The following is a 17,905-nucleotide window of genomic DNA, read 5'->3' on the forward strand; positions in this document are numbered from 1 at the left end:
GTATTTTCGATCGGAATTTGAAATCGAGCACCACCGACCGGGTGGTTAAAAAAAAGTTTGTACTTCGAGCGGGTTCGAACCCGGGCACCACAACATGCGCGGCTTGCACTCTACCACCTGAGCTATCGCATTGCTTAAGAAAACTTATGCATACAGATGCTAATATAGACGAGCATTTATATACGTATACGCATACATACAATACATACATAGCAGGCGGTTTTGCTCATACAAAATATTTCTTTAACAAAATCCACAATTTTTATTTATAATTGTTGTAAATACGATTAAAAAAAAAAAAAAAATTTTGTACCCCGAGCGGACTCGAACCCGAGTCCCCCGACTAACACAGCAGTAATAAGCTTGCAGTCTACCAATAGAGCTATCGCAGTGCCTCTTGCATACATATACAAATATAGAGGCGAGCATGTATATACGTATACGCATACATACAACACATACATAGAAAGCGTTTTTGCCCATACAAAACTATTTCTTTAATAACTTCTACAATTTTTATCTGATCGCAACCAAATTTTCAGCAATCATAAATGCTATAGTTATTATTGTATATACCAAAATTCGTAATTCTAGCTTTACAATTACGCTTGTTATTCGATTTTTTTGATTTGCGGGGGCGGAAGTGGGCGTGGCAAAAATTTGAAACAAACTTGATCTGCGTGCAAACATAACAAATGCTGTCGAAAAAAAATTATAGCTCTAACTCTTATAGTCTCTGAGATCTAGGTGTTCATACGGACAGACGGACAGACGGACAGACGGACGGACGGACAGACGGACATGGCTAGATCGTCTCGGCTGTTGACGCTGATCAAGAATATATATACTTTATAGGGTCGGAGATGCCTCCTTCTACCTGTTACATACATTTCCTGCCGGCACAAAGTTATAATACCCTTCTACCCTATGGGTAGCGGGTATAAAAAACTATAATATAATAATACAGCTGCTTGTATAAGTGTGTCCTCACTTGACACGCACAGTTCAGTTATCGTTCTATCCGCTTTTCTGGGCCATGTTCTTTTTTTGTTCTTGTTGTCTAATTCGAAAGCAGGTACCTCAGCATACAAGGTTATAAAACGAAACTCTGTCAGACTGACAGTTCATTCATCAAGCGACCCTTTTTGGACTCCCTTTTCTCACTCTTCTGGTTTCCCTCTTTCTCTCCGGTCTCGTAAAATACATTAGAGAACCATAACCTAACACACACAAACACACACACACACACCATCACATTGTCCAATTGGACTCTGTCTAGCTCTATAATTTCGAAATCCCTATTAAATGGGTTTCTCAATTTTCACACAGGTTAAATAAAACGCAAATAGCCCCAAAATTACCCGAGTTAATCATCGTTTTATTATTATCATCATTATCTGCGTGTATTATAATTATTTTGGCTACAGCGAGAATAAAAGATTAACATTAGAGCACCTGGTGTTTGTTTTTAAATATATAATTATATAAGAATTGTATTATTATTGTACAATAGTTTCGATTGGAATGAAAACTACAAAAATATAATATGAAATTTTCTCTATAAAATCTTTTAACACATTTAACACACATAGATATAATTTTTTGTGCATTACCAAAATATTAAGCTGAATTTAATGTTTTTTAAAAATACTTAAAAGAACTAGTTTCTATTCTGAAATGTTCTTTCTTTAAAAGAGCTGAAACACATATAAAAATTATATTATTTTTGTACAACAGTTGCGATGAGAATGAAATCTACAAAAATATATCATAAAGCTTGAAAGTTAGAAACTTCTGGCAAATTTTTTTTATAGGAACTTTTTATAAAGATATTAAAACATATTTAAAGTTTTAGAAAAATCAAGTTAGTCAAATACAAAATACATATGAAAAAGAGAATGTTCTTTTGAGTTCCAATTCAGTTTTCGTTGCTTCAAATTGAAATTATTCCAAAGCAATATATAACACACCACTCAATAAGTTCCCGGCCTGAGAGGGAAAAACACATTTTTTTTCTAAAAATTTACTTTTATTCATCAATTTAGTTTCCATCTAAGGCTATACAGTCAGTCCAGCGCTTCTTCAACCTTTCGATGACATTTTTGTAGAAGGATGAACTTTTACCCTCAAAATAGCCCTCAGTATCGGCAATCACCTCCTCATTTGATCGATATCTCTCGCCTTGGAGGTGCTTTTTGAGATCTGCAAAAAGCCAGTAGTCGCTGGGGGCCAAATCTGGAGAGTAGGATGGGTGTGGCACTAGTTCGAACCTCAATTCGCTTAATTTCAGCATTCTTGCCATAGACTTGTCACACGGTGCATTATCCTGATGAAACCGCGGTTTCTTCTTTGCCATATGTGGACGTTTATTCTAAATCGCTTGGTCCAGTCGATCTGACAGCTTTATATAATATTCGTTGTTGATTGTTTTACCTTTCTCCAGGTAGTCTATAATCAAAATCCCATATGCATCCCAAAATATGGACGCCATAACCTTACCCGACGATATTTGTGTTTTGGGACGCTTCGGACGGCTTTCACCGGCTACCACCCACTCAGAAGATTGACGACTGGATTCTGGAGTATAGTACTGTATCCATGTTTCGTCCATGGTTACGTAACGGCGAAAAAAATCGGTTCTTTTGCGCTTCAACATGCTTAAACACGCCTCGAAAGCATCGATACTTTGTTGCTATTGGTCCGGTGCTAGCAATCGCGGCAGCCACTTTGAGTAGAGTTTTTTTCGTATCCAAATGTTTATGCAAAATCGTAAACAAACAGCCTTCTGATATCTTTGAGGCATCAGCTATCTCCTTTAATTTTAATTTGCGATCGGCCAATACCATTTTTTATATTTTTGCGAAATTTTCTGGCCTAACTGCTGTTTTTGGGCGTCCGCTAGGCTCAGCGTCTTCGGTGACCACACGACCACGTTTAAATTCATTATACCAATCCTAAATGGTTGATTTTCCTAGAGAAGAATCCGGGTAATGCCTATCAAGCCAAATTTCGGCTTCTACCGTATTCTTTCCCATCAAAATACAGTGTTTAATGAGGACACGAAATTCCCTTTTTTCCATATTGTAGAAAAACTCAAAGGTGGTTTCACTTTAAAAATTGTAACTTAAAAGCACGTGGTCGCAGAGTTGTAAAATTTTTACACAGAGCTTATGATAATTGACACTATCCATAAAAAATATCGATGTTTGCTTACTACTGCCCCCTTTATGTCAGGCCGGGGACTTATTGAGCGATGTGTTATTCATATCGATGTGGAGAAGAGCTCTATTTCGGATTCTAAACTGTACCAAGTTCCCAATTGTCCAGATGGACAGAGAGTAAAAAGAAGCGGCAAGCCACACGACAAAGTGTCATTCACATTGTGGCAAGAAAAACAACCGTATAGAAAAAAACCAAAACAAAAACACAGACACAAACACAAACATGGCAAAAAGAAAATGGCGATCGCTGTCGAAGTCAAAGTCGAAGAAAAAGAAAAAGTCTTTGCCAAAAGGGAAACAACAAGCAACAAAAATAAAATGGGGAAGAAGTGGAAATGGAAGGAATAGTAAAAAAAAACCATAGCAAAGCACATAAAATTTTGTACTGTTCTTCTTCTTCTTCCCCTTGTTGCTGTACTGTCTTCTTTTTTTTGTTTTTTTTGTTGTTCCCTCAAGTCGACGCCACGAATCTAGGTTATTACGCCGAAAATAATTAAAAATACAACGCTTTAGCCCGCTGGCAACGCAAATCATGCAAATGCTTGCGATATATTCTTTTCTATATATACATATATATTTGTATTTGTATTCGTATTCCCCCCCTTTCGCTTCCCTGGAAGAAGTAGTTGACAAAAAGAGAGAGCGAGAAACGCTTGCATCATAAAATAATTGAAGCCATTGCGTTTCCTAGCGTGTCTTGGCCAGAATGGTCAACATGGCCAGAATGTGGCGCAAACTTATTCATATGCATGACGCGTGTTTCAAGTTCATTGCCAAATATACATATACACATACATACATATATGCCATATTATTTAGTCAACAACAGCACGAAAAAATACGGGTAATAACACTGCAGAGATCGACCCAAGAGATACCCTAGATTTTGGGCATGGTAAATAATGTGTTTAGTTGTTTAGTTAAATACTATTTAAGATAGTAGAGAGATAATAATAGATATAAATATAAAGATAGTAGATAGATAATAGTTACCTTAATAAAGAAATTTTATAGAAAAAATTCTGCTTGAAGAAGAAAGTGTATTTTAAAAGATATAGAAAGAATATATAGATTGCAAGAATAACAATTCAGAAATTAAAGAAAATTTATTGCACATTTATTGTGCCAAATTCAAAAGAAAGCATAATAAATCTTAAATTAAATTTAAGTTAAGAAAGGAAAATGCAGAATGAAATGGAATGTTTAGAGTATTTATCATAAATATCATTTGTTTGCTGCAAAACCTCTTAATTCTTATTGAAATTAAGATTATGGAGAAAATTAGTCACATTTTGTTGCTTAAAATATTTATTTAGAAGACTCATGACTTTTCAATATTTGTACTAAAATTTGTTATGCTTAAAATATGTTTTGAAATAATTGATTAATATATTTTCTTTTATTTTAAAATCTTTAATTGTCGTAACAGGTCAATATTGAATTTTAGTTTGGAAAACATTTTTAGAAATCTGTCTTTATGTTTTCTTATCTAATTGAATTCAATTTAAGTTTTCTCTAAAGCTTTTTCAGAATTCTGTATTTGTTATATTTTCTTATGTATTTGACTTAGATTTAAGTTGTCTGTAAAACTATTTCAGAAATCTATATTTGCTATCGTTTCTTATATATGTGAATTAATTTCAATTTCTTAACATTTTCCACATTTTTTTCATTACTAAATTAATATGCTATACTTTTTTTTAAAACCTTCACTCTTTACGAGTGTATTTAAGCTTCGACAAATTATGTTTTCTTTTTGTTTTGTCGATATTCAAAGTAAGTCACAGTCAAAGCAAACTTAGAGAGCGTTCCTTTCACCGAAGGCGAGTGCGAACTCTGAAACAAACTATAATTTGTGATCTGAATTCGCACAAGGCGAATCTCAACAATGAATTCGCACAAGAAAGTTGCATGCGGCACAGTTGCCGCCACTCGAAATCAGCTTGTTGAAGTTGCAGCCTCGTTGCGATCATTGCACTTTGCGTCGCAGTCGAAGTCGAAGTCTCGGTCTCGGTCTCAGTCTCGCGGCATGTTGCAAATTGTTTTCTTTATGCTCTTTTTTTGCGCTCATTTTTGCAGTAAAACCTGTTTTGGCATTCAAGTCTTAGTCGGTTGATCGCAGCGTGTACCGAGTCGAGTCGAGTCGAGAGACGATCGTGCGGCGTCTGTGTTGCAACTTGCATTGCATTGCTTCACATCGATTCGTCGCTGCGGCTTCGGCTTCGGCTTTGTCGCTCTGGTCGGTCAATGGTTCTCTGGTTCATTGCCATCGCGCTGGAGGTAACTAACCCAGCAATGCGACACCACAACACACACACATACAAATCGGAGGAAATGCCATGCTACAATACAATGTGTATACAGTCGACACTTAAACTCGACTCGCGGCTTGCGGCTTGCGACTTTTGCAACGTCATTGTCGCAGTTGTTGTTGCTGCTTTTTGCTTGCCAAAACATTTGTTGTTAACTGAAGCAAGGACGCAGCTCCCCGAAGCAGCTCTCAAGCTTGTTGCCATTCACTCGAAAGTGCGCAGAAAACCCGCCAAATAGACAACAACAACAACAACAGCAGCAACACAAACACAGATAAAGATATCGAGTCATAAGTTGTTGGTTTGCCCGCTTGGTTCGTTGACTTACAAATGGTGTGCCAACATGATCATGTGGGCTTATGACTTTGCCAATACACACACACACACACTCACACACATAGTTTGGAGTTGTGAGAGCGATCTTCAGGGTGTCGATCGCTAAATACCCTTGCCAATTGCGGTTGCCATGGCAGAAATACTTTGGAGTTACTTTTGATCAATGTATGTTGACTCTAATTAGGTGACCATGATTGTAGCTAGTTTATGGCAATGCGACTTACTCAATGCTTATTGAATATAGAACAGAAAGACACACTCAATGGGTAATTGAATGCCTAACGATCAGTTGGAAAGTACATTTACTTCATTTAATATTAAAATGATATCATTAAAATGATATCTCAAATTTATCTCATCATAAATGAATCAGTTATGATTTAACTTTTTTTTTTATTTTCATTTCGTCAATGCAAGTTGGAATTTGTATGTTTATGTCATCAAATATGATCTCCGACAGTAATATCTTTGTACATAATAGGATCAGTTACAAATTATGTATTCTTAATTAAACAAAGAAGTTTTAAATCTGAATTTAAAATGGCATATCTTCGAAAATGATTTACTAAATGTAAACCTAATGAATTTTTAACTTTGCCTTAGATTGACATCTGTATTACTTTTGTGCATAATACGATCACTAAGAATGATATCTTTATTGGATACAGAATTTCCAAACGTAGCTAAAATTGTATCCCTTCGAAAATGATTTTGTATTAAGTTGTTTATTCTTCCCTTTTTTTAACTACAGAACACTATTCAAATTCATGGAGTATTTCAAAATTATTATTATCTTATTGAAGTTACGAATTTAATTCCTTATTGCAATGAGATGACCCAAAAATTAAGGCCTTCAAGCTAAAAAAGTTTTTTTCCAAGGGGACACCCGGGTTTGAACCGGGGACCTCTCGATCTGCAGTCGAATGCTCTACCACTGAGCTATATCCCCAGTTGATATAAAGTGCTAAGATTCACTTACTCAGAATAAAGATCAAAAATGATTATTTCAATATTTAATTTTGATAGCTTCAAATTAAATACTATTAAGGACCATAAAGCAAAGTATTTAAAACTGAAATGTTCATATTCTCTTAATAAGAATTAAGACTTCATCAAAGTCTTCAATACATACATATATATATACTGATTCTTAATAAGATCACTTGGTCAGCAGTAGCAAAGAAGCACAACAATAAAATAAAAGTACTTTTTCTGTGGAAGTCGCTGTCAGATATCGTCACAAAAATACTTTTCGCCCCTGTAGGGGGTAATTTCACAATCTATGTATAAATACGGGATGTTTAATGACGTTCCTCATACGTAGTATGCCATACACTTGAATTCCCTGATAAAGCGCCATGACTCAATCAGTCGAAAGTTGCACCGTATTTTTTGATTCGTTTTATTTTTTCGACAATTCGTAACGTCAGAGAGGAAGAAGAAGAGGAAGAGACGGGGAATGAGAGCAGAGCAGAGAGCAGAATTTGTTCGTATGCTTATTTGCAATTGCAACTCGAGGGCATTTTCAATTCATTTCTCATATTCACAAACGGTCAGCGGCCAGCGTCAGAGTCAGCGTCACGATTGTATAATCGTGTCATTATACGGACTCAGAGCATGAGTATATGAGTATCTTTCGGATGCATTCGTCAGCGTTTCACACACTCCAAAAACAAAACATAAAGAAAACGAACAAAACGAAAAAACAACAACAATAACTAAAAACAAACAATCACTGACAAATTAAATTTCACGAGCAACAACCAAACAGACGCGAAAGGCAATTGACCGCTTGGCAAATACAAATCCTGATGACATTCACCCCGTTACGACCACCGAGTAAGCAAAACAACAACGTCAACAACAAACACCGCAGCAACAACAACCGAATCAGCAACAGCAACAACAACAAGAGCAACAACGTCAGCAACATGTGCAAAAATGTGCTTCAACGATTGCAATACAACAACTTTGCAATCGGTCACACAGAGAAGTGGCAACAAAAAGGGGTTATTGAGAATTTAAATGAAATAATAATTGCAAAATAGATCATGACCCAACAGAAAAGTATTTTAAAATAAAATATTGAGAGATCATTCATATCAAATTTGTTTAATTAGAAATGTGCAATACATTTTATTAAATATGTATAAGACTTAAATGGTTCTTATAAAAATACTAAGCAAAATGTATAGAAAGAATTAAATTACAATTTGTTAAGCAAAAAATATTCTATACATTTTTGTTGGATATTAAAAAGAAGCTTAAAACCAAGAATTACAGATTACAAATTAAAAGTTATTCACCAAAAATATACAAAATAGCTTAAGCTTAAAAAGAATGTTAAATTCAAACATTAAGAGAGCATTTTATTCAAATTGTAGTAAACAGAGAATGTTTCAGTATCTTTGATTGTAAATAGTATCTTTATTATAAAGAATTCTAAATTTATTATAAAGAATTCTAAATGAAATATGAAATATTCTTTATTGGCCAAGTATAATAATATCTTTTAAAATGCTTCTTATATAAAATAAAATCTTTTTCATAGATTTAATTTGAGGTGCTTAATATCTCACAAATGTATCTTACAAAGAATTGTAAAAATTCTATTGAGAAATCAATAACTTAAAATATATTAAAAAAAAGGCAATATAATTTATGAAATGTGCTATCTCCTAAAAAGTTTGTTAAGAAATGTGAACATATAAGGAAAAAATTCTGCAAATTCTTGTAAACAAGGTTTCGCATTGTGATCCCCTTTTGGTGGCGACTCTGTGTGCCCCAAAGCACTGACTACATATGCATCATTGCTTTTTACGCTCTCTCCTTCTCTGTCTTTTTCATTCGCTCTTATTCTTTCATTTTATTGAATACGCTTGCAGCGCGTAAGTATTCCAATATTGTCAGGCAATGTGTAATGCATAAAAGAGGGCGTGTCTCGGATCGCGTGAATATATTGATCAGCATCGATCGTCTGAAGCAAAGATGTGTCATGTGCAACTCACAGTACAAGTGTTGATGATATATCAAGTTGAACATATGTACGTAGTTTTAAGGATATCAATTTTCTTTGGTTCCTTAAATTCAGTAAACTTTTGAAAGCTGATATACGAAATTTCAATTGAGTTGAATTGAGCTAAAAAGATACAGAATCTTTACAAAATATTTCGCTTAAAATTGTACTTTCTTTAAAGTAAAAAAAAAAAGAATTTGTAGTGTATACAATATTCTACTACTGTAAAGTGTTTATGCACTTGTGTCTGCTCCCCATATTGAACGATGTCTGTGTTCTTGTTTCTCTTTTAATAAACTTGAAAATTCGTTTAAATGCTTTCCGTAATGTTTGAAGAAGAGCAAAAGTAAAAAATCCTGTTCGAACTGGTTGCAACAATAGATTGTTTTTTTTCTTTTTTCTTTTTTTGCCAAAAGGAAGCAATCTTTTTTTTTTTTGACATTTTACCCGATTCTCGATGTCTTGACTTTCATTTAAGGTGCATCGATATCTGGCCTCATTGTTGCACTGCATTTCGTTCTTGTTTCTGCTTTTGGCCCATCTTTTCGATGATGATTCTCGTTGTTGGCAACACGCGCCATTAATTGGTCGTAACGCTGATGGCATCAGAATTACAATTTCATCTGTTCTTCAGGTTGATATTCAACAGGTAGTAGCTTCTGTTGAAATCGATCAAACATAATGATCTGAGATCCAATTGGGCAATCTACATAAAGTTGCAGTGATTTTAAGTAAATTTTTAAATTTATGTGTAAATTTAATATACTTTGGTATATTTTCGTAAAATGTGTTGAATATATGTTTAAATATCTTTTTTGGAGATCAGTTAAAAGTTGAAATTTAAAGAAAACAGAGCTTAGGATACAAAAAATTCTATTCATGCTTTAAAATAAGTTTTCTGTTAGCACCTTTACATTTTTTTAGAGATCAGTTAAAAATTCAGTATCGATTTCAAAACAGAAAACAGGGCTTAAGACTAAAAAAATCTATTCAAGCTTTAAAATAAACTTTCTGTCTTTAAATATTTAAAGATCAGTTAAAAATTCGGAAAAAGTAAAGATGAAAATTAAAGAAACAGGGTTAAGAATAAAAAAAAACTGTCATCTCCAATAATATTTTTATTTTTCAATGAAACCGTTGAACTATTTTTAATATTTTGTATTTTTAAATGAAAAAAGAACACCTTTTTTTAATATTAACCGTGTTACTTTAAATTTCATTTTTTTTTTTAATTTTTATATCTTTTTTATCATTATATTATATGTATTAAAATTTTCTATAGATATATATTCTATACAAATATTTAACTTAGTACATTTTTTGAGGATTTTTTTGTATAACAGAAATATATTTTATGTATATTACTTCGGAAAAATAATCTGCTTATTCAACAGCAACTTACAGAATTCAGTTCCATCTCAACTCAAATCCTTTCCGATCATATTGTAGGGTATTTATTTGCCAAGCTCAAGCTGTTGGTGTTTTTGCACATTTTCCAGTGAGTTGTCGACTTGTTGACGACAGGTCTTTTGAGCTGCTTTAGCTAAATACCGTTAATTGACTGTGGCTAAGATTTTGTAGTGCGCTTTTGACCGAAACTTGTTTTGATTACCAAAGAACTAATCAAGCCATGGCAACCGACAACTGAAGACCACAACAAAACTCTTAACTAACCATAAGAAATATTTCATATGTGCCAAAACAGAGACAGAAACCGAAACAGAAAAGAACAACGCATTAGCCTGAAGCCTGAGGTTAAGCCCCAACACGTTCTTCTGTTCTATTGTTGTTAGCTTTCTTTGGATCGCTCTTCCACGATGATGCGGGAACAAAAAGTAGAAAGTCATTAAGTAAGCAAACGTCGCAAAAAAAAACGAGAGAAAAAAAAAACAACCTAAAAACCGAAATAAACGACGAGGGAAAAAAACAAAAGTTGTAAACAAATATGAGCGTAAAGGAAAATGAAAATCAAGCCAACCGCTACAACTATTACAGCAGAGAGATGGATAGACAATCCGTCTGTCTGTCTGTCCGTCCGTCCGTCTGTTGTCAGATCGTCGTCAGATCTTACCGTAGAATGTGTTTTTTTTTTGTTTTATTATTTTTCAAGTTGGCTTTGCCAGCTTGAACTTGTCCCAAATAAACAAAATTCCACTGCTCAAAAGTCAGTTAGGTAATGTTGTTTTCTTCCACTTCTTTCCCCACTTCTCAGCACTTCTCACTCTTCCCTCTCACCTTCTTTTTGTTCTGCTTCTTCTTCTTCTTTCACTGTCGACGCCATTTTCATCTGTGTGGTTGTTATTGTTATCGTTAGCTACTATTACGTTAGCTTCTATTCGTACATTCATTTTGTTTATATGCTTTCAAAGGTGTTGGGGTTTTTTTTTGTCCCCCTCCTTCCTTATTTTTTTTTTTTTACTTTTTATTTGCTATTTCGCAGAAATTAAAGTCAAAGCAGTTCTAAGACCAGATTGACTCATTGTCTGGCACAATTTCGCCGGTTCGTAAAACATATTTTTACGATTTCGAAAAGTGATTTTGGCAAACAAACTTCGCAGTTGTTTCAAATGTTATGTCAAGCTTGATAAATACATTCAACATACTTTAAATGTTTCTCAAATATAGACACTTATAATATATAGTTCGAAATCTTAGATTAACAATTTTAAATAAGAAATATTAATTATTAGTTTTCCGTTTTATACTCTTATAACTTGTTTGCTAGCAACTAGAGTCTTATAAAACTTTTATAGAATAACAAATTCTTTAAATTTGTGTTCACAATTTCATTGTAGGTTTGGTTTATAAAACAATATCTTATAAACAGTCAAATTTAATATTTAAATATGTTAAAATGGTATGAAAAAAAACTTCTTTAACAAATTTACTAGTTTTTTTTTACTAAGCAATATCTGAAAGTGTTACTTGAAGATATTTTAAAATGATGAAATTTCATACTATCGACTTTTTTAAATCAAAATTCTAGAAAACTTCAACAATTGTATTTAGTTTTTAACTAAACCTAATCTGCACTTATTTTCAAGAACATTAAATCAACTTCTATTATTTTGGTATAATTTCTCAAAAAATTTGATAAGCGTTCTTATAAAACCAAAACTGCAAAAAATTACCATTTAAAATTATGAAGAAATAATATTTCATAAATGAACTTTAATTATTATTTAAAATAAGGAAATGATATTTGTTTACATTTTTAACGAATTTTTCCATTTCATACACAGAAAAAAGTTCTAAAATCAAGATTTTGGTCGTAGTACTAAGAATTTTGAAAAATCTTAATGTTAGAATAAACTTCTTGATTTCAACTAAATTTCAACTTGGATTCTCATTAATAAGAAGGAAAAATCCTATATAGAGGAAACTAATTGTTTGAATCGTTTACTAAATTTACTTCATTTCAATCAATTGGTACATTTAATAATTGATTTTAAAGTCACTTTTTTAACCCACTCAAAATATAGGTCGAGTTCAATGGAAACCCTTTAAAATCAAATTTATTTCCAAGTTTAAATTGCAATTGTTATCCTATTAACAAAGTTCAATTTTCAGCATTTCCCCAACACTTTCCAGCTCAAGCGTTGCAATTCATTCGGAATTAATGTTCTGTCTTTATCGGCAGTTGTTGTTGTTGTTGTTAATGTATTTGTACGACTTTCACTGCCACCCACGGCATTTGCATGACCTCCAAAAAACAGAAAAATAAAAGTAGAAGAAGAAGAAGAGAAGCAAAGATCGTTTCGGCCAAGTGAGTGAACAAGCTGATCAGATGGCAATAGACTTGACTTGACTGCTTTCCAGTCGTTGCACTCGCTCTATAAAGTTAATAAACTATAAATTACACACACAAAATGCCGAAAAAAAAACTTTCACAACAAAAGCAACGAAAATGATTGTGCGAATTGTTGCAGTCGCTTTTAGTTGTTGCTGTTATTGTTGTTGCGCCAATTTTCCCATTGGCTTTGGCTTTGGAAATTCCCAATTCCCGAGTCTGCTTTTAGCTTTAGCTTTGACTTTGACTCTCTCGAAGCGCCCAGCAAAATTTCACTTTGCTTGGGTTAAAGTCCTGCCAACGCGAGTGTCAGTCAACTTTCAAAGTTTGTTGTTGTTGTTACCATCGAGTTGCAGTTGCAGTTGCAATTGTTGTTGTTGCAATTGTTGTTGTTGTAAGTATCACTAGCATAGTTGCCCAGCAAACTCACTCGAATGCTCCACTGAATGCAACTGCGCTGCAAAAGTGCAGCGACCTGCGATCAGCAAACTCCGCTCTCTCTCTCTCTCTCTCTCTATCTATCATTTCTCTCCCTCTCTCTCTCTCTAATGTTGGCCCAAACTATTTGACGTGGCAGCAAGCAGCAGCCCGCGTCATCAGCTGTTGTTGTGTTTGCTAGCATTGCAGTTGCAAATACCAGTTTTTTTTTCTGTTTTTCTTTTATTTTTGCCACGCTATTTTGCATGCCACTTGCGGCGTTTCCACATGTGGTAGAAAGTGCCGATGGACCCGACTCTGACTGCAACGTCGACAGCGACCGCGACTGCGACTGCGACTGAACTGAACTGAACTGGCTTGGGTTGAGGTAGTAATGACCTCTATGCACGGGGTGCTTGACTTATGCACCCGCTGGGCTCGATCGCGAATCCCCAAACCCAAACCAAATCCACAATCCCGATGACGATGCCGATGCCGATCGCATGACTTTACTCTCTGATTTCGATTGAAAGTGCTTGCCAAATGATATTCGCATATTTCGGCATTTGTATTTGCATTTGCATTAAGCGTCAATGCCTTATGGAAAAGCCATCAAAAGTTTACAATGTAAACTTTACATTATTTTTATATTTCACTTTACATGATCTTTACATATCATGATGAATCTCTAAGTAGTTGTTTCCAAAAATATCAACGTAAAGTGACGAAGCTTTATGTGTTGAGCATAAGATTTTATGAACAAAGTTAAATCTAATCTAAATCTAATGATATTAAGAATTCAAGTTTCTGCAATTCATTTCTTATTATAAATACATGAAGCAGCAATGATATGTGCTTTACTCATTACTGTAATCCATGATGTAATTTAAAAAAAAAGAAGGAAACATTATTAAATATATGATTTACAAAACAAATTCTAATTAGAGATGTATTGAATAACAGATTCATTTTTACGGAGTTTAATAAAAAACTATGAAAGGTTTTCAATACTTTATTAAAATAAATAGTATCATATGATCATTAAAATATGATCACTTTGCTCGGCAGCTTAAGCAAGAAAAGTTACATCAGATGTATAGTAAAATCATCTAGTTTTTTTATTTATCGAAAGTAAATAAAAAAAATTTTCCAAGTGTTGAATACATTTTTCTTTTATTTATAAAAACTATTATAATTTATGCGTATTGTAAGATCAGCAGAATGAGTTAGCAGCTTTTGCATAATGTATTCATCAAAATCTTAATTAATTTAAGTCCGAACACGTGAGGTGATAATAAAATAATAATCATCATAAAATGTAGTAATCATATTTTTATGGTTATCAAAATCTATAATTAATTCGAATTCATAATTAATTGACTCGGTAAGGCCAGAAAATGAAGCTAAATGTTTTCTAACAATAAAAACATGAACATGAACACAACATTAATATAAACAAAAACGTTGTATGTGAATAATAAAATGAAGACCATTAAGATAGCATTGATAACATAGAAATTAAAAAGATTTTATTATATTTAATATTTTATTAATTTAATAATTTATTTAAATGAATTATAAGAAATCTGAAACATTTTCAAAAAATTTGAAGTAAAGTTATTTTCGATATGCTTTAGGCAATTTCTGTATTATACTTTGTATTTTATATTTTTGTTATGCAATAATATATGATTATATAATATAATAATAAAATAAATAATAATCGATATTATTTTTAATATTTTTTTAAAGTCAAGTTAAAATTTTTTAAAAATGTTTTTAATGTAATGCAATTATTGAAGTCAAATTCAATTTTTTAATAATATTTTTAATATAATTCTATTCTATATAATCACATTTTATTCAAATTATAAAAGTAAATGAAATAATTTAAAATTCGAAAAATATTTTTTAATGATATAAGATTGATCCTCACCATTTAAATAACTTAACATATAGGTAATTAAAGTCAAGTTCAATTTTTTAATAATATTTTAAATATAATTCCATTGAAAAATCCATATTTTATTCAAATTAAAAATTTAAATGAAATAATTAGAAAAATATTTTTTAATGATATAAGATCGATCCTCACCATTTAAATATAGGTAATTGGAGTTTATACATTTGCAAACTGAAACCCATTTGAGCCAGTTTTATCCTATTTCCCTCCTCCTCTATCTTTCTCTTTCTCTATGACAAGTTAGCACAGTAACTCTTCCTGTTTGGCCATAATTCAGGCAGCTACTTGACGATCATCACGTCATCATCGAGTCGAGTCGAGTCGAGTCGAGTCCGTCTACCCCTCTGTTGATTTGCTAAACTAATCGACCTAGAGTCGATCAACGTGTTAGCCTCAAAGACGGGTAGAGACCCCGTCCACCTACCGTTTAAATAATGTGCCTGTTTTATTTTAGCTTTTGGCCCACACGTTCTCGATGAGTTGTCGCGACTTCGACTGCGACTGCGTACATTAAACCCTGTTCAACTTCCTAGTGAGGAGGGCACTGGCGCTACGTTTAGCTCGCATTCATAAATTATGGCAGTGGCAAACAGCAAACAGCAAATAATCATAAAAAAAACTGAGAAACTAAAATTATGCTAGGCGCATACAAAATATGTATATATAGTTTCAGTTTTTTTTTTTCGCTCGTCTTATTTTTCAAACAGGTTTCAAATTCCTGGCCAGTTGGTCGCGACTTTTGCTCACCTGACGAGGGCCATAGAACAAAGCCAGCGAACCAATAAAAAACAGCAACAAGACAGCGTTAGAGGGGGAGCTCAGGAGAAGTAGTGAGGGGGGGAAGACAATTCGGGTCCCAGTTGCCCCGAGATCGAGTCTGAGCCCAGTTTTTTTTTTGGCTTTACTAATTATTATGCTAAGCTTGATATGAAAGGGTTCAAGCGAATTCAAAGAGACGACGACGACGACGCATGTTTCTACAGAAGAAACAGAAACAGAGGCAGAGGCAGAGGCAGAGCTTGGGAGCTCCGTTTGGAGCTCTGTGTGTGGAGCTTTTGTTCTGGACTCTCGTCTCAGTTCGCAGTTCGCTGTTGCTGTCGCTTAATGGCGGTTAATGGAGGTCATTCACTTTCGCACGAATTGTAATTTTTGTGCTTTAAAGTCACAATTCGAACGTATTTTGTTTGCTTCTTTTTCGACCAGTCAGCGTTAAAGTTTCATGCTCCAACTTCAATTCCTTTTTTTTTTTTTTTTTTTTTTCGTTTTTTGGGGGCAATTCATATCACATAATCTTATTATGTTTGGCAAAAGTCGTTGAGTATTTGTTATTTTTATGGCTTTCCACACTTGATATAAATCTTTTGCGGCCTAAACGATGCTGAGGTGACAAGTTCTCAATGAATCATCAACATTACAGATTGTTGACTAATTGAAGCCGACTTCCGCTTAGCATATTTTCCTTTTCAATATATGATTTATTGTTGGAGAGCAATCAACTACCGTTGGGAATCTATTAAATGCTCAGTCTACTATAATTTGTGTAGACATCTTTGTAGCTTGATGATTGCCAGTTGGCCAAGTGCAAATTATAAGACACTTTGCGACTGGCCTCTGACTCTCTGCTAGAGTATCTTTCGCTTGTGGCGTAATCACTAGAAAGAGCACGTGCGGCAAATTTCCAATTTTTCTCCTCTTTTGTGTTTTTTTTTTGCCAAGTGCATTCAACTTGGCCAACTGTGTTGCACATGCGTGGCCGACACAAAACAAACAACTGACAAGTCAATAAACTCATTGCAAGTTCGTCCCTCCCTCTCTCTCTTGTGCAATCTATTGCCATCTTTGTTGTGGCTTTGCACGCTTATCATCAGGCAAACTAAGCACGATCAACGATCCCATTGGCACCAACTAGCCAACAACTAGTTGCCAACTTCGCAACTGCGCAGAACAAAAGTCTGTTGTGGCTGTGGCTGTGGCTTGCAGACTGCAAATAACCCTCAATAACAGTTACAAAACTGTATGCAGTCGTAAAAAAAGAGAGACAAGATCACAGTGGAATGGCAGTGCAATGTACGCAACTAGACCTAGGCAAACTCACACACACACACACACACGCACTGACACACACGCATGCTCTCTTTGCTGCTCTCTCAATGTCTGCACATTCTTCTGTGCAAGAAATTCGCACACACTCTCACACATGCAGTCGCACTCTTGGTGGGGTTGGATGAAGCGAAGTGAAGTGAATTGGAATGAAGTTGTTGTTGTTGTTGTTACTGCTGCTGTTGTTGTTGTCTTCGTCATCAGGCGACGACGGAGTGCATTGCACTGGGTAAAGGGTTAAAGACCCTCAGACGAGGCGCTGCGGTGCGATGCGATGCGCTGCGCTGCAGTGAAATGTGTGCGAAGAAATGTGAGTGGAAAAATCCAAAGCGCAGATGCAGATACTACAACACACAACAACAACAACGACAACAACAAACCAAATCTGTGCAGCGGAAAAGCAAAAGTGCAGCAGCCCATTAGAAATGAAGACAGTCCGAACCTACATCAACATCAGCACACACACATATACAGCGACTTGTACTTGCTGTGGAGAGCATGCTGATAGCTGGCTAGCAAACGGGAGAGTTGCGGTGGAGAGAGTGAGCAAGACACTCCACAGCGCACAGCACACACAGTGCAATGGCTTTGAACTTCACACAGTTTACAGTGAGTCTCAGTCTCAGTCTCCACACTTGCTCTCTTGCTCTCGCTCTGCTGCTGCACTGTGTGCGCTGCTGCTCTTGCTCTTGTTGTTGTTGATAATTGTGATGAACGCTTTGCTTTTGTTGCTTTTCAATGTCGAGTTCA

The 17,905-nt window shown here is 34.4% G+C and overlaps 1 protein-coding gene and 1 non-coding gene across 4 annotated transcripts in view; one reads left to right on the forward strand and one right to left on the reverse strand.

The window, feature by feature from the left end:
- The window catches only part of LOC133844402 (ecdysone-induced protein 75B, isoforms C/D), a 120,201-nt gene that overhangs the window by 40,110 nt on the left and 62,186 nt on the right, over positions 1 to 17,905 (forward strand). The gene's annotated exons all lie outside the window — the stretch shown is intronic.
- Trnac-gca (transfer RNA cysteine (anticodon GCA)) lies at positions 6,747 to 6,818 on the reverse strand. Its single transcript has one exon. It is a non-coding gene; the product is annotated as a tRNA-Cys (tRNA).

Source organism: Drosophila sulfurigaster, chromosome 3 (genome assembly GCF_023558435.1).
Source record: "Drosophila sulfurigaster albostrigata strain 15112-1811.04 chromosome 3, ASM2355843v2, whole genome shotgun sequence".
In the NCBI taxonomy this organism is placed as follows: Eukaryota; Metazoa; Arthropoda; class Insecta; order Diptera; family Drosophilidae; genus Drosophila; species Drosophila sulfurigaster.